Below are 15,667 nucleotides of genomic sequence, written 5' to 3' on the forward strand. Positions count from 1 at the left end.
GAGTGGATATCAGAGAAGGGGCACGGAGGCAGACCTAGCCTTTGTTATAGCGAAAGCCACCTTTCACCTAACTTCCAGGCATCTCCCTGCTTCTGCTGCCAGTCTCAATAGAGTTTTATGTGTTTAAGCTATTAGCAAAGTCATTAAGCACAGATGCACCTGTGTGGCATCACAAAGTGCATGCGTGACCTTAGAAGACTCAGTATTTGCCTGGTGCCTGCCTTTCTCCCACCTGGAGCTGGAGCTGTGCAGGGGATGAGGGATGGGTACCACTTTGCAGCTGAGGTGCGGAATGCGGAACAAGAAAGGTGGGGAGACACAAGCAGTGTTGCTGCCCCTCTCCCCAATGATCTGCTGCTTTAGTGATGAACAGGCTTGTTAAGTTAAAGACAAAACTACCACCTACTGGACACTTTCCAATATTGGACAAATCTCAAAAGATGATACCCAGGCAGACATTGCTGGAAGAAATGCTGGGCTTTCTGGGATAAGAAAGGACAGCTGTCCACCTCACTTGCCCCTGTTGCCCTTTAATTTAAAGAAACCAGGGGCAAATTTAATAGCTAAATTATAGCTGAACTTCAGCAGTTCAGATTTCAGTACCTATAGAGGTGAGACAGATGGTTACTAAAGAGAGGCCCTTTTGGAGGTGTCACCCTGGTTAAGAAATGGTGTCACCCTGGTTAAGAAATGGTCACACCAATGAAGCTTACATTCAGATCCTATTGGCACCAAAGTCCTTTTAGGGCCACATTTATTTATTTATTGCTCTAGGAACAGATTATTTCTGCTGGCTTGTTTAGGCAGGAAATGGGATTGGTTGATTGATTTTTTGAGAAATATTTTTAGTTCAATTTCAGTCTTGTTGATTGGGTGGCTAACACGTGTTTTAAATGAATAAAGTTCAGAAACCAACGAAGACTGTTTTTGGTGGCAGTCCTGAGGGCAGCACCCAGGAATTCCTTTCCATAATAGCAGCAGCTCTCCTTTTCTAGATTGTGACTGACACTTTCTTGATTGCTAATGCGGTGAGTGAAGCAGCACCTGCCAGCGTTGAGATGAATCATTCCCACAGTGCTCTTGGAGAGGAGGTAGAACTGTGCAAGTAAGGCAAAGTGGGAGATTTTCTTTGATTGAAGAAAGGGCAAAGTAAAAAAAAAAAGCATCCTGGGAATGATTAATCTGACTTGCTCGCCTGGCCATGCCACGCAGCTTGACTTGCATTGGGACAGCAGTTCCATGCTTCCTTGAGCTGTTCAGTTCTTAGTATGCTCCTGGGGTATAACAGCCCAGACTTGACTGACTGTGCAGTGGCCATTTGCCTCTTGAGTTAGGCATATTTCAGCCAGGCTCCTATCAATGGGACTTAAGTGTGTCTAACGGTGCAGTGAATTGTGGCCAGTATTTATATTATTGACTGGGTAGCAGTGACCATTTCAGTCCACTTGCCATGTGACTTCCATATGTATAAATTAAGAATCACATCAATCTAGTACTTTAAAGAGTGCCAGATTTGTTATCTGTGGCATCAAAAGTTACGAAAGTACTGTAAATGGCTTCACATCCATTTAGCTGAGTTTCAGAAGTAGTTAGAACTGGACCAAATTAAGGTGATGCGTTCTTTTCTTTTTTGCAGATCAGTATCTCCCTGAGACCTTTCATTTCATTGAACTAATTCAATAAAGCTAATAATCCCATTTCAAAGTATGCCAGTTGATTTCATCTAAACACGATTTGTGCTCCCACCATCCTTGCTCGATCCCACTTAGAACGTTTAAAGGATTTGCATCAATATTTCTCTGAGGAAGGGGCTGTAGCTCAGTAGCAGAGCATCTCCTTTGAATGCAGGAGGTCCCAGTTTCCATCCCTGGCATCTCCAGGTAGGAGAAACCACTTCTAGTCAATGTAGATGAAAGTGAGCTTGATGGACCAATGGTCAGACTCAGTATATGGCAGCTTTCTATGTTCTGTGAATGTTCTGCTTGATGATCTCATAGAATAATAGAATCAAAGAGTTGGAAGAGTCATCTAGTCCAGCCCCCTGCAATGCAGGAATCTCAACTAAAGCATTCATGGCAGATGGCCACCCAACCTCTGCCAGCGTGGTGTAGTGGTTAAGAGCGGTGGACTCGTACTCTGGTGAACCGGGTTCGCATCCCCGCTCCTCCACATGCAGCTGCTGGGTGACCTTGGGCTAGTCATACTTCTCTGAAGTCTCTCAACCTCACTCACCTCACAGAGAGTTTGTTGTGGGGAAGGAAAGGAAAAGGAGATTGTTAGCTGCTTTGAGACTCCTTAGGGTAGTGATAAAGTGAGATATCAAATCCAAACTCCTCCTCCTCTGATTCTGATTCTGCTTCTTCTTCAAAACCTCCAAGGAAGGAGAGCCCACAACCTCCAGAGAGAGTCTGATTCACTGTTGAACACCTGTCAGAAAGTTTTTCCTGATGTTTAGTTGAAATCTCATTTCTTGTAACTTGAAGCCATTGGTTCAGCTCCTACCCTCCAGAGCAAGGGAATACAAGCTTGCTCCATCTTCCATGCAACAGCTCTATTGATCCCTATTGATCAGGCTATTGACCCAAAGGAACAGAAGACACAAAGTGTTTTATTCAAACAATATTAAGTGTTGTTGTCTTATTGGAGAGATTAACAGCTTAAATTGCTCATTTCAATAATTAATATGTAGAAGTACTTTTATATCTTTCGCTGGGTTGGGTTGGGGTTAGAAGTATGTAAACCCGTGTTTCATAGATATTTAGTGGTTCTGATGAAGAAGTCCGTGAAACATAAAATTCTTCACTTGCTCTTGACCAAATTCTATGCTTGTTTAGTAAATGATAGCAGCCTGTATACTAATAGCCGTCTCATTCCCCAAGTGTTGACATTTATGTAGCCAAACTGACACAATCCATAAGCAAGAATGAAATACAAACAGGCTTGGATGAGCCCCAAGGTCTGCAGAAGTACAAAATATGTTTAGGAGAAAAAATCCACAAGGAGGAACAGTGTGTGTTTGTGGAATCCATAAACCAGGGGTAGGCAACGTAAGGCCCATGGGCCAGATGTGGCCCAACTGCCTTCTCAATTCGGCCCATGGACGGTCTGGGAATCAGCGTGTTTTTACATGAGTAGAATGTGTCCTTTTATTTAAAATGCATCTCTGGGTTATTTGTGGGGCATAGGAATTGGTTCATTCCCCCCCCCCTAAAAAAAGAAATATAGTCCGGCTCACCACATGGTCTGAGAGATGGTGGACCAGCCCATGGCTGAAAAAGGTTGCTGACCCCTGCCCTAAACAGACCAAGGAGACTGGGCATGCTGTAGCCCCAGAATAGTGGCTGACTGATAGAAGGTATGGGGATGAAATGGAGTATTCCTACAGAGAATATGGCAGGCTGGCTGGACCCCTGAACAGGAGCACTACAGCATTTTACTGCAGAACTTGCTTGTTCTGACATTGCAGCATCTCGGTGAATTTAGCAGAATACATTACTCTTTGCTTTTCCTTGTTTGAGCAACGACAGCAGTGGCTTCATTTCAATACTCCGTGATGTTATTTCTGCTATGTATATGAATCTGTAGATCCTCTGGGATTAATGTCTTGATGTAAATATAAAGCTGTCAGACATAATCTCCTGGCAGCATCCCAAACTGCAACGTGCAGCATCTCATCTGCAAGAATGAAACTTGTCCACTGTCAGCATTATGCGTGCGGTATAAATGAACAGTGTCTCTACTCAGCACAACACTAGCCACAAGGCAATAATGAACACCAGAGCTTTACTAGCAACGCATTGAATGGCTCTCTTTGTGCCCAGGGAACACAGTCACTTCTGACCACAAAACAAGCCTCGCAAAGGGATTGTTTCTGCCTTACCCTCTCTAGTTCGTTCTGCACTGAATTAGTGAGCGGAGCTCATAGAAACCTCATGTAGGAAAATCAATGCAAAATATGTAGCCATTTTGTTAAGCTGCTCTGGAAACATGGATGCAAAATTCTGCTGAGGAGAGAGAGAGAGATTCTGCTGATGGAAATTTATTTCCATTTCCAGGGGGGTAGATTAATCATGCACTACATGTGGGTTACAGATTTTGTTTTACATAGTATGCATATATTTTTGTTGTTCTTATCAAACACTTAAACACACTTATAGATCGGTTTGTAGAAATTAATATGCTGTGTGTATTTGTATGGGTTCTCAAGAAATGAGTAATTTTTTTTTTTGCTTCCTTTCTATAATTTTAAATAATTTCCTCTGCCCACAAATCTGTCTGTCCAGGACTATTTTTAACTTCCATCCTCATGCTGTTAACATTTCCAAGAGTTGGTCAGTGATGTGTAGTTTCTGATGACTACACCATTCATTTTATTGTGTGTGTCTATATCTGTGCAGCATCTGTAGGCGATGGGTAATAGCTGTGAAATATTTATAGGCATTTTCAGTTTTGTATCTACAAACTTAGTTATGGACCCTGGCTTAGACTTTATATAATGAATCATATAAACAGTTGCAACAAATCTCTTGACAAAAGCACTGGAAGGAAGATTTCATGGCTTGGTAGACTCTAGGTCAAGAGTGGAGAAGCTGTAGCCCTCCATATTTTGTTGGATTCCAACTCACATTGGTCATTGGCCATGCTACCAGTTAGTCCAACACCATCTAGAGGGCCAGAAGTCCCCCAGTGCATCATAACTAGGTACATACACAAATGGTAAATTGTTTTAGGCAGGCCAGCCATCAGATCTTGCTTCAAGGAGCTTTGGGGAAATTAAACAGAGTTTCAATAAGATTAGTGAACTCATAAGGAGGAGGGATGATGATGACGACATCCTTTGTGGTAGCTTCTTCCATGGTTGGTTTAGCGATGCAGCTCTAATTAGTGGCAGGGACAGCATCCCACATGAACAAGCAAGATGGCCATCCATGCCCATTCTGTTGCCATTATTTCTGCTCTTTGGCCTTAGGGCTATGAGATAAGTCGCCATACCAGTACTGAAATAACATAGTGATAAGTGTTTCAACAAGGCAATATACTGGTGAACAAATGTGGAGACTTAACAGTTCCCCAGGGGTTAGGTCCCCTGAACCGATACTTTACAGATACTTTGCAGGAGGTATCCTGCCAGGAGGTACATCAAGACCCTCTGCCGCCAGGAGAAGGCATGGCAAACTGCGGGGAGGTATAGTGGGACCCTCTGTCTCCGTGAGGAGGCCTAGCAAGGCCCTCTGCTGGCGCAGATATATATTGTGATATATTGTGGTATCTTGATATTTAGCTGGTAATGTATTGTGATGTTGTAAACCAGATATTGCCCAGCCCTATTCACCATAGCAGTTGGACTTGGTGCAGTCCCGTCTGGTTGATCAGAGTTCACATCAATACCCTACACTTAAAGCACTCTTATACCACTTTTAACAGTCATGGCTTCCTCCAAAGAATTTTGGGATCAGTAGTTTGCTAAAGGTCTGGAGAGTTGTTCGGAAGCCCTTAACAAACCATAATTCCCAGGATTCTTTGGAAAAATCTATGACTTAGAATTGTGTTAGAATTCTTTACATGTGTGGTGTGGATGTGACTTTACTCATGTGGGATCTAAATCATAAAGACCCATGACTGCATCACTGATACAACCAAGGATGGATCAGATTTTCAGCTGGCTGAGTTTCTGGTGATATCCATAGTGCTGTCCTGAGTGAATTTTTCAGGTGACTTGTTGCGCTCCCGGGTACTAAACTTCTGCAGTTTGGTATGGGCAACTTAAATAAACTCCTCTTGCTTAGATATGTCTGGGTGTCTCCTTGGTTGAAGAAACTGACCAAAACATAGTCAGTAAAGCAGTGCATAGATCTGCGCTTCCTGCTTTATTCTCAGTGGCTAAAAAGTGTGGTTTCCTACCCTTGGAAAAACCTCAAGGGTAATGAGCTTCTCACAGTATTCTTCAGGTAAAAGCTTTTAGTATCAACTTGCACAATCACGGTTGTTTTTCCCTGTGTCATATAGCCATATTGCCAAGTCCTTCACAAAGCAGCCATTCAACTGACTGTGCAAAAATAAAAGGTTGATCAGTGTATAACTCTGCAGTTTTTGTTCACCATTAGTACTATTACAATTAATCCTGGGGGGAAGTTGACTCTTTTAAATATTAAGAGATGTATCCATTAGATCAATGGTGTATTTTATCTTACCTGCAGTAGGAACCCACACTCAGATCTCTTTGTGTGTGTGTGACATGGTTGAAGATAGCAGCTAACTCTAACTGGCAAGCTATTGGTGGAGGATCTGGGTTAAAAATTCTACAGGGAGCCTACACACTTGCGAGTTCCTCACTGCAAGTTGTTCTTGCAAGACATGAGAGGTGCATGGATCAGGTGATGAGGATGTGACAGAGGGGGCAGGACCAGGAAGCCCAGCTGTGCCCCTCAGTTCCTTTCACAATCATAATTGTGTCAGGTGGGATGGGGGATTCCTCAAGTAGGACTAAACAAATGGGGAGCAAACCTCATTCCCATCCTGCTGTTCTTGGATGTTCTGTATTGCATTGAGTTCTCAGCACATTCTCATGCTGCCCCACTAAAGGAGTCGTTATTTATGTACTAATAACTACTTGGTAATGGAAGAATAGCCTCATTGTCATGTTTATGGGGTTACTTACAAGCCACGGTGTTTGCAGCAATGTCACATGTGACTTATTTGAGGGGACTGCCTAATGGCCACTCTTATTCCTTGCTACTTCGTAACTGTCTAGCTAATTGAATGTTGAAAGGGCATCCAGGTAATATTTGGTGGGGCAGCAGAGGGAGAGGGCAGAGCCTCTTTCTTGTGTTTTGCCTGGTAACGAACAGATGGAAGGCACATCTGCTGGAAAGATCAGTTGACTGGCAGAAGTTGATTTCTACAATGGAAGCTTTTTTCTTTTTTCTTTACTTATTTACTGCAGTGTGTGTAACACATGCACACACACATCTCCCTGTCTTAATTATATATGATACATGCACGTTCTGCCTGTTGCCTTCCCCCTGAAGCAGTGGCAGACAGCATTGTACGGTGGAGGTGTTTACCCAACCTCCCAATTGGTCAATCACTGCTACTTACTTGCAGGGGCAGAGGAAGAGCAGCAGAGCGGGTGCCATGGTGCAAATACACCAGCAGGAGCACCGGATTAGTTCAGCCGGTGAACTGACACTTTCCCACTGCCACCTCATCTCTCCCTCTCTTGATATGCAACAACAATTCATCTGGGAGGTCAGCTCCCATCAGTTGAAGTCTCAGAGTAATTTCCAAGGGCAGCACCTTGTCTAGGAGTAGTCAAGTCTGCTTATTATTAGGGCAGAGGTAAAATTGGCAAAGCTACAAGACAGCACTATTTCCAAGCCTCCACTATTTTGAGCGCTCATGTTGACTACGGGGAATATAATATTTTGGGATTTCTTTATCTGTGAGCATAATTCTTCTTCAAAATCCCATGTGAACTAGATCTCTATTTTAGCAAGTGCTTTGAAATTCTCTGTCAGCTACTATAGATGAACTAATGGTGCTTGCTGAGAATTACAGTTGGTGTGCTCCTTTAACCACACCATTCCCCGTAATGACATTACTGCTGAACATTCTTGCCATTTCTTGATACTTTCTACTAGCAAAAATAAGTTTTTCTTAAACCTTCAGTGTCTTGGAATTATGCAGCACATTGGAAGATCATGAAATAAAGACCACCAAACATGGTCAGAACAACATTTAAGAGGCAGTGAAGCATGATAGGATAGACCGCACAACTAAAATTCAGAACTGATGAATTACAAAAGATCAAGAGTTTCAGTACTGTCACTTGTGGACTGAACCAAGACAAATAATTTGTAGTACATTAAATGCGTTAATTGGCTTACCAATTCCAGGATGTATGTGCCATTAAAAAATTGTTTTGTGAATTGCCACTGTTAAGTACTTTTCTCCATTTCATTTCCCTCTAATTTCACTTTTTACAATTCCAACTCCCCACGCCCAAATCATCTCAGGATGGCAATTCATGTCCCCCAGGATAAAAAGGGTTCTTTCCGCCTAATTTATGGCATAATAGTCTGTTGCAGCAAAGGCCATTTTCAACAGCTGTCCCTCCATTGCATGTTGTCTCCCTTGCTTCCAAAATGTCCTCCCTTGCCTTGGTGCCATTCCACGGGTGGTAGCGATTGAATAGCCATTTTGTTTGGCTTCTAGTTCCAGTATATATCTGGGCAAAATGTAATGGCAGCATCTGAGATGTATGGCTCTGACATCCAAAAATTGTTTTATTAATTTGGTCAAGGTAATTTAATATGAGTGTGAAGACTTGAAACCAGTGGAGATATGTGGACCCATTTGAAGCCTAGAAAAGGAACGCTCTGGCTCCTTTCCCCTCTTTGCTTTTTGCAGCAGCAAGGTGTGATACCAGGAGGATAGCAAGCAGCGATTTGTTCCCTGAAATCAGCCAGATGTTTACAGCTAAGGGAGACGGAAGGCAGTGGCGGGGGCGCAGAGGGAAGAGGCGGCGGCTCAGTGAACACCGCTGGGTGCCTAACAAGCATTTCTGTTATTAGTCTAAAGCCATCTGCTAGATTTGTGTTAAAAGAGGGAAATCCCAAGGGGGGGGGAGGGAGAGGGGGGGGGAGAAACATGGAGAGAGGCAGTGCCGTCACTGAGGCTCTGGCCTGGCGATGTGGGAGGGGATCCCAGACTCTTCTCTTCCTCCCCACCCCCCAGCTGTGAACTGTGAGGTTTGCAGCGACTGCAGTATGCATCAATCAATGTGTGGGGGTGTTAAAGTTAGAAGAGGTTGCTCTGCGGAAAGGAGTGTGTTGTGCACACAGCAGCAGCCCAGTGGAGAGCAGCAGCGCAGCAGAGATGGGGAGCCTTTCAAAGGTAGGACTGGCTCAGCTGCCGGGGGGGGGGGGGGTTAGGGAAGGGGACTACTAGAGTCTCCCTCTTTCTTTTTCTCTCTTTTTTTGTAATGTAGGCTTTCTCCGGAGGCTTCTTAGCCCCGTTGTTTCTTTTCAGGCCAGCCTGCCTCCTCGACTAAACAGTTGTACACATCTGGGCTTGGAGTTCTTGAGTTGCCCCCCGCACCATGGTAACCTTGAGCCTGTGCAATGCAGCTCCTCAAGCCCTTACAGCAAAAAAGGGATGGAGAAAGCCTGGGTTGGTTTTCTGTTTCTTGCATTCAGGTTCTTTAGAAGGGTATGCTAGGGGCTGTCTCTGCTCCCAATGGCTCCTAGCATAATATGCTGTATTCTGGAAATGCTCTGAGAGCTAGGAGTGTAGAAATCTGCCTTAGACTGCATCAGACCATTGCTCCATCTAGCTGAGTATTGTCTACACTGACTGATAAAGGTTCTCCAGGATTTCTGGCAGAAAGTCTCTTCCAGCCCTACTTGGAGATGCTGGGGATCAAACCTGGGACCTTCTGCAGGGAAAACAGATTGCCTTCCATTGAGCTATGCCCTTTCCCCTTCTTTCCAGTTGCCCTCCCAAACTTGCAGGATGGGGGGGGGGGGGAGGGTTTTGTTTCTCTCCCCTGCCCACTTTGCTACTGCTTTTGGGAGGCTAAAGGGGGTCATGGTTTGTCTAAAAGCAGGAGTAGTCCAGGTGTGAGGTTTATGGGTTCTAGTAAAGAACTTCTCCATTTTCTTCCATAATTAGGGCACTGCTCTTCCCTTTATGAAATGTTCCCTTGGTGCTACATGTAAAGCTGTAAAGTAGTGCTGGGGCCACCGCTGTGTTGTAAGCACCTGAAGGTGCATCCATGAGGAGATGGCCTCTTCCAAGGCTACACTCCTTTGAAGCCCCCAGGTTTCTGCTTTTGGCTACATCAAAAATATAGAATTCTGTCAGTGCCAAGTCTGGAAAGGAGCTCCTGTGCTTTTAATAGCTGCATGGCAGGAAGTGGGTGGGGGGCTGGATGATGGCTTTTGGTGGTTCCTCTCATTTTTGGAGCATTGTTGCAGGCATGATCTCGCACCTGCCATCCTTTCAGACACACAAAAAAGCCTCACTCGGGACTTGTTGGCCTTTGCAACCTGAGCAGGATGACCAAACACTATGTGAAAAACCACGGGATAAGTAAGGCAAGGCGAGAGTGGGAGAAAGTGGGCTGCACCTGCAATTTGCTGCTTTCCCCTCCCCTCTGTGGCAGCATAGTAAAAAATGAGGTTGTGAGCAAGGAGCAGAGGCCTCAGTACCAAATGGGTGCCCTCTAAGGACTGCAACGGGCCATGGGCCAGAGATTCCCCATCCCTGATTTAAAGGGACAGCCCCTCAGCTATGACGGAGGATAGAGATGTGGCTTTTCCTAGCCTGCTTCTCCCTTAGTCCTTTCATTCATCTTCCTCTCCCTAGTTGCAAGAGTAAACAGAACTCCTTTGTTGCCCCACAGCTGGGGGGAATGGAGGGCAGGCAAAGAGTGGGGCAGGGAGCAGCAGATTACCGTAGTCCTCCTCCTCTTTGTTAAGTTGTGGGTGACATCCCTGACACTGGTGAGACAGTGTTGATCCATAGTAGATTTTTCAAAGGAGAGTTTGCATGAGTTACAATATTTGTGGCAGCTTCATCCCTTACCTCTTTGCACAACACATCATCTAACACTGAAACTCGCTCTCACAAGATGTAGTGATGGTCACCAACTTAAAGGAGAATTAGACAAATTCATGGAGGTTAAGGCAGTCACTGGCTACTAGCCAGAATGGCTATGTTCTACTGCCATTTGCAATCCCAGTTGCTGGGAACTGCAAGTGAGGAGTGTGCAGTTGCACTGAGATCCTACTTATGAGCTTTCTAGAGGCCTCTGGCTGGCCACCATGTTTAACTAGATGAGCCGCTGACACGCTCCAGCAGGGCTCTTTTATGTTCTTACAAACAGAAGAAGTTATGTGATAATAGTTTCAAAGGGGATTAGTATTTATTGAGCTGGAAGAAAGCATCTTGAGTTGAAACATGAAAATATGCTCCTTTCACCAGTGACCCACATACTACAAGGAAGGGAGTCAGCCTGTGGTTAAAGGCTAGGGAACAGTTAAACAGGAGTCAATTTCAGCACATTAGGACCTCTGTAATGTTGTCTAAGAATTGTTCACTAAGATGTTTGGAGGAAGTCCTTTTTGTTGGGCTGCAACCTGCAGAACTCTGTATTGGACCAATGTAGAAGCAGGCCTTTTTGGAGGTGGCACCTACACTTTGGAATAAACTCTTTGCTGTAAGTTAGTGGTGGTCTGCTTCTGTCATGCACTAAAGACCCACTGTTTTTGCACAGGGATTGCCAGACCATCAGTGCCAGTTTTTAGCCACTCTAGTTCTATAATTGTGCTGTTGTATTTGTATGCTTTATTAATTTTGTTGTTGTTTTATGGTTGCTAATCACCTTGGGAATTGTTTTTTAAATGAAAAGTAGTAAAGAAATTATTCTAATCAGTCAGTCAGTAAATAAATTAAATGCGGATGTTAGCCTACAAAAATTAAGCGCTCCCTTAACCTCCTGGGGGAAAGTGCAGTTTTCCTTCATTTCGAAACATTATTCATATCAGAGAGTGCAGTAAGTTTGCTTTCTGTTTAACAAAGTTCAAAACTGCTGCTTGGCTGATGCCATTCCTGAATTTGCAGATGGATGGGCCCATTATATTGTTAACCAAAAACAGAGTGGAGTGTGGTGCTTGGAATTTATGGGTGCAGTTCAGCATTGTGTTCTTCCCATTGTCCTGTCTGCATAGGCATTCCGGCTTGCCAGACGGAATGATGCTTTCTTCTTCCACAAACTGGTTGGAGGGTTCTCCTGACCCACTCCCAAACCAATTTTGCAGGAGGTGTGGTGGAAGCGAGGAAACCCTATTGTTCAGGGCTTCCAATGATGGGGCTGGTTAGGTGAATCCAGGGGCAAAACTAGGCTTTATTTCACCCAGGTCAAAAACCCAGTTTGATACCTACCTCACACACATTTGCACACACACACAGGCTGGGAGCGTCAATGGAAGCTTTACCTGGGGCTACCCCCCCCCCAGCTACAGCATTGGGTGAATGTTTCAGTAGGTGCACATTTTACATTCATTCACAGCATCCAATTTGTGTCCTATTAATGGGTTTAAAAGGAAGTTTTCGGGATCTTTGGAACTGGCTCAGTAACTAAACTGGATGAATATCCTGCAGTTACTATATCTGGACCTTTTCCTCCCCCCCCCCCCCGTGTTCACGATGAAGAAATTTTATAAATGTCATAATATATTTGTGTCGTCTTCTTAAGGTGCCACAAGGCTGTCTGTTGTTTTTGCTGCAGTGCATGCTAATGCTTCCCCTTGCCAATAATTGCTTGTTTTGTTTGTTTCACTGGGCTGTGCTGCAGGTTAGCTGTCTGTCTAAAGAGATCCCTAAATGAAATGGTGTTCAGCCAGGATGTCTTCAGGCTTCCAGAAGACAAATTGGATGATGTGAAGGAAAATCTATGATTGGATCTCCATATATATATATATATATATATGCATGTGCATGCTAAAGTGGCAGGTGACAGGATAATCCGGATGATGCCCATGAGAAGGGGATGGGATTAAGCCTTTCTTCCATTCACCCCTTCCCCAGTTGAAATCCCTGCCAGCTGTAATTTGCCCAACAGGGTAAAACATATAAGTACCATTTTTCTCCCTTCCATTAAAAAATGTCAGGAGAGGGCAATCACAAATATTTTACTTGCCTTACCAAGTTTGGCCTTTATTCCGCAGTGGGAGACCCTTCACCTGACTTTCTTCATTGCAGCTGTGGAGTTGTATGGAAATGGAACATGGATCAGAGGATGGCCTTAGTCAGCTTCCAGTCCTTTGGAGTTGACCTGATTTCACACCTAACAATGGCAAAGGCCCGGTTGTGAGTGCTAAAAGTATCCAAGGCCAAACCTCTCACACCAACCTTGGGTGCTATATATAGCAGCATTCTGGTTCAGGACTTGATGGTACAGATTGCTTTGCAAACACCAGTTCTTCTCAGGAGCCCTACACAAACCCTAACACATCTCCTTTTTTTTTATAGTACGATTGTGCTTAGGTTCGGGGCTGGCACTTGCAGCAATCGGGTGTTAAATTCTCTCCATGCTCCAAACTCTTTAAGTTAAGGGATCAGCCCACCTTCCACTTCTTCCTACCACCCTCCCTGTGGAACGCCCTCCCAACAGATGTCAAGGAAATAAGCAACTGTCTGACATCTGAAGGCAGCCATGTTTAGGGAAGTTTTTAATGTTTGAAGTTTGATCGTGTTTTTAATATTCGGTTGGGAGTCACCCAGAGTGGCTGGGGAAACCCAGTCAGCTGGGCAGGGTAAAAATAATAAATTGCTGTTGTTATTGTTGTTTGTTTGTTTGTTGTAAGCCAACAAACTCTTTTTGGCATAACCTTCCATGGGCTAGAGCAGTGTTCTTCAATCTTGGGTGCCCAAGTGTTTGTCGGGACTAAAGCTTCTATCCACTTAATCAAAGTGGGCATATGAGGGCATCTGTCTGTTTCAAGAGGCAATGGGTTGTGCCTCTGGGGGTGAGGTCAAACCACTGCATTAGCAGCACCAAAATGATATGCCTAGGATGCAAGCCTGGGCAGTGTGCATCACACACAAGTTTTTTCTGCCCAAGTTGTTTTTTGGGGGGCTAGCATGTGCATGTAACACTACGTGGCATGAGGAGGCCCAGTGTAGCCTGTTGCCGAAGGCCTGACGGGGTCCACTGCAGGCCATGGGATATTGAGGGGGCCTGGCATGCGCCTCCTTGAAAATTTTGGGGGGAATTCGGTCTTGGGCGACCAGAAGAAAGAAAGAAAAAACTCTCTCTGCCTCACTGATGTGGTCCAAAGGAAAGCAGACCAATACATTGGCCACCAGCTTGGCTGCAGGAGTTGCTAAAAGGAGGCGTACAAGGGACCATCCTTCGGGACTCTACTCCAGATTTGTGTAGAGTTTACTCCTCAGCCCTTTCTTCTCCCAAAGATATCCAACAAGGCAGTGGAGGTTTGGACCCTCCAGTTTTCAGTTTTCAGTGTTGAGGATGGGCCCTGCTCATTTTAAACCTTCCAGGCAAGATCATGTGCAGCAGGCTGTGAGACAGCATAAAACTACCATAGATTCCGGCGTATTAGGTGACTGGACATATAAGACGACCCCCCAAATTGTCAGCTGCCAGTTTGGGGGGTCAACTTATATGCTCAGTCTTATACACGGCTTCCTCCCGGCGCGGAGCCCGCTGCCCACTTCCGCTGCCCAGCGAACCCATACCCAGCATATAAGACGACCCTCAACTTTTTAGAGGATTTTCCAGGGTTAAAAAGTTGTCTTATACGCCAGAATCTACGGTACTAAGCTCATGTGCCGTGTTCAGCTGTTGCTATGACATGCTGTTTACTGATAGCACTGTTACTGTTGTTATGTGTGGCAATATGGCGTGCAAATGTGAACACAGTTTCTCAGGGATGTCAAATCTCGACAGAGATTTGAAAATGTTGAAGCCGCACTGTTCTGCTTTGAAACACTGAATATGCAACAGTGTCATTTACGTTGGCTCCTCATTTTGCCATAGGGCTAGCTGAGAGCATGATGCAGAAAGCGTTTTTATACCACCCAGCCATTGATAAAGTTATCTGAGAAGTTTATTATTATTTTAACCCCAACATGGACAGTGTCAGAATGAAAACAGCAAAGTGCCAAAGGTCTGTAAAACACTGAAGCATGTTCTTTAAGCTAGAAAGCCTGGAAAAATAAAAACCACTGCATATAGGTTTCAAATGAGTTTCTCTGGGGAGAGTATTTCACAACCAGGGTACCATCACAGAAAAGTCCCCCAAAAAGTGTTAGAGTCAAACGAATACAATAAGTCAAGGTACTATAGAAACATCATGTATTTCTGTGATATAGTATGACCAGATTTGAAAATTTTGTAAAGAATTCATTGATGCGATATTATAGACTGTCTGCATTTCAGTGTTGTGAAACCACCTTAGGCCGTTTGGTTATCATTGTATATTCTGTGAGCCAAAAGCCACAGACTTAATGTCTGTAAAGTTCTAAAACCTTTTCATATCTGTTTCTTTAGTATGCTGACTTTATTTATGATTTGATGTGTTGAGAGAGTACAAGATGACAGGTTTATAGCAAACTGTGCCTTTTAGAGCAAACCAGATCAAGAGAGGCATTGAAATCCTGGCCAATCCGAATAATGGCAATGTAACAATGATACCATGTTTTCCAAGTGGGCTATCCAGTAGCTGTGCTGACTTTGATTTGTAGCTTAAAAGACAGTGTATGGGTCATTCGGTATACTTTGCAGTCTGTACTGATTTCTCTGTTTGCCTGACGACAGTGTGGGTTAGTGGTAACATGGCAAAATGTTTGAGACGTCTGGAATTTCTGGAATTCTGTTAACTGGGTTGCACACTTAAATGGCAGATTGTGGATTCCTCTTCTTCATTGAGAAGGGTATCCATGTTAGTAACATAAGTAGAGTTTTGTGACTCTGCAAAAAAAAGAGAGAAACTAACAAAAATTAAGAGCCTCTGAAAGCTCATGCCACAATAAATTTCTTGTTTAAGGATGGCTTGCTTATTGTGGCAGAAGCATCCATAGATGTCTCAAGACTCCTCTGGGTTTTTTGTTTTTGTTTTTAATCTCCTGTTTATTTTGCATA

The 15,667-nt window shown here is 44.1% G+C and overlaps 1 protein-coding gene across 9 annotated transcripts in view; it reads left to right on the forward strand.

Annotated features, from left to right (window-relative positions):
• The window catches only part of EPB41L1 (erythrocyte membrane protein band 4.1 like 1), a 164,082-nt gene that overhangs the window by 71,555 nt on the left and 76,860 nt on the right, over positions 1-15,667 (forward strand). The window contains exon 1 of one of the 9 annotated variants that reach the window (XM_079978815.1): positions 8,655-8,895. The exons of the other annotated variants lie outside the window; for them this stretch is intronic. The gene's annotated coding sequence lies outside the window, so the exon portion shown is untranslated. Of the gene's footprint in view, positions 1-8,654; positions 8,896-15,667 lie in introns of those variants that run through there. 9 annotated transcript variants of the gene reach the window in all.

This window comes from Podarcis cretensis (assembly GCF_951804945.1).
Source record: "Podarcis cretensis genome assembly, chromosome: 6".
Classification (NCBI taxonomy): Eukaryota; Metazoa; Chordata; class Lepidosauria; order Squamata; family Lacertidae; genus Podarcis; species Podarcis cretensis.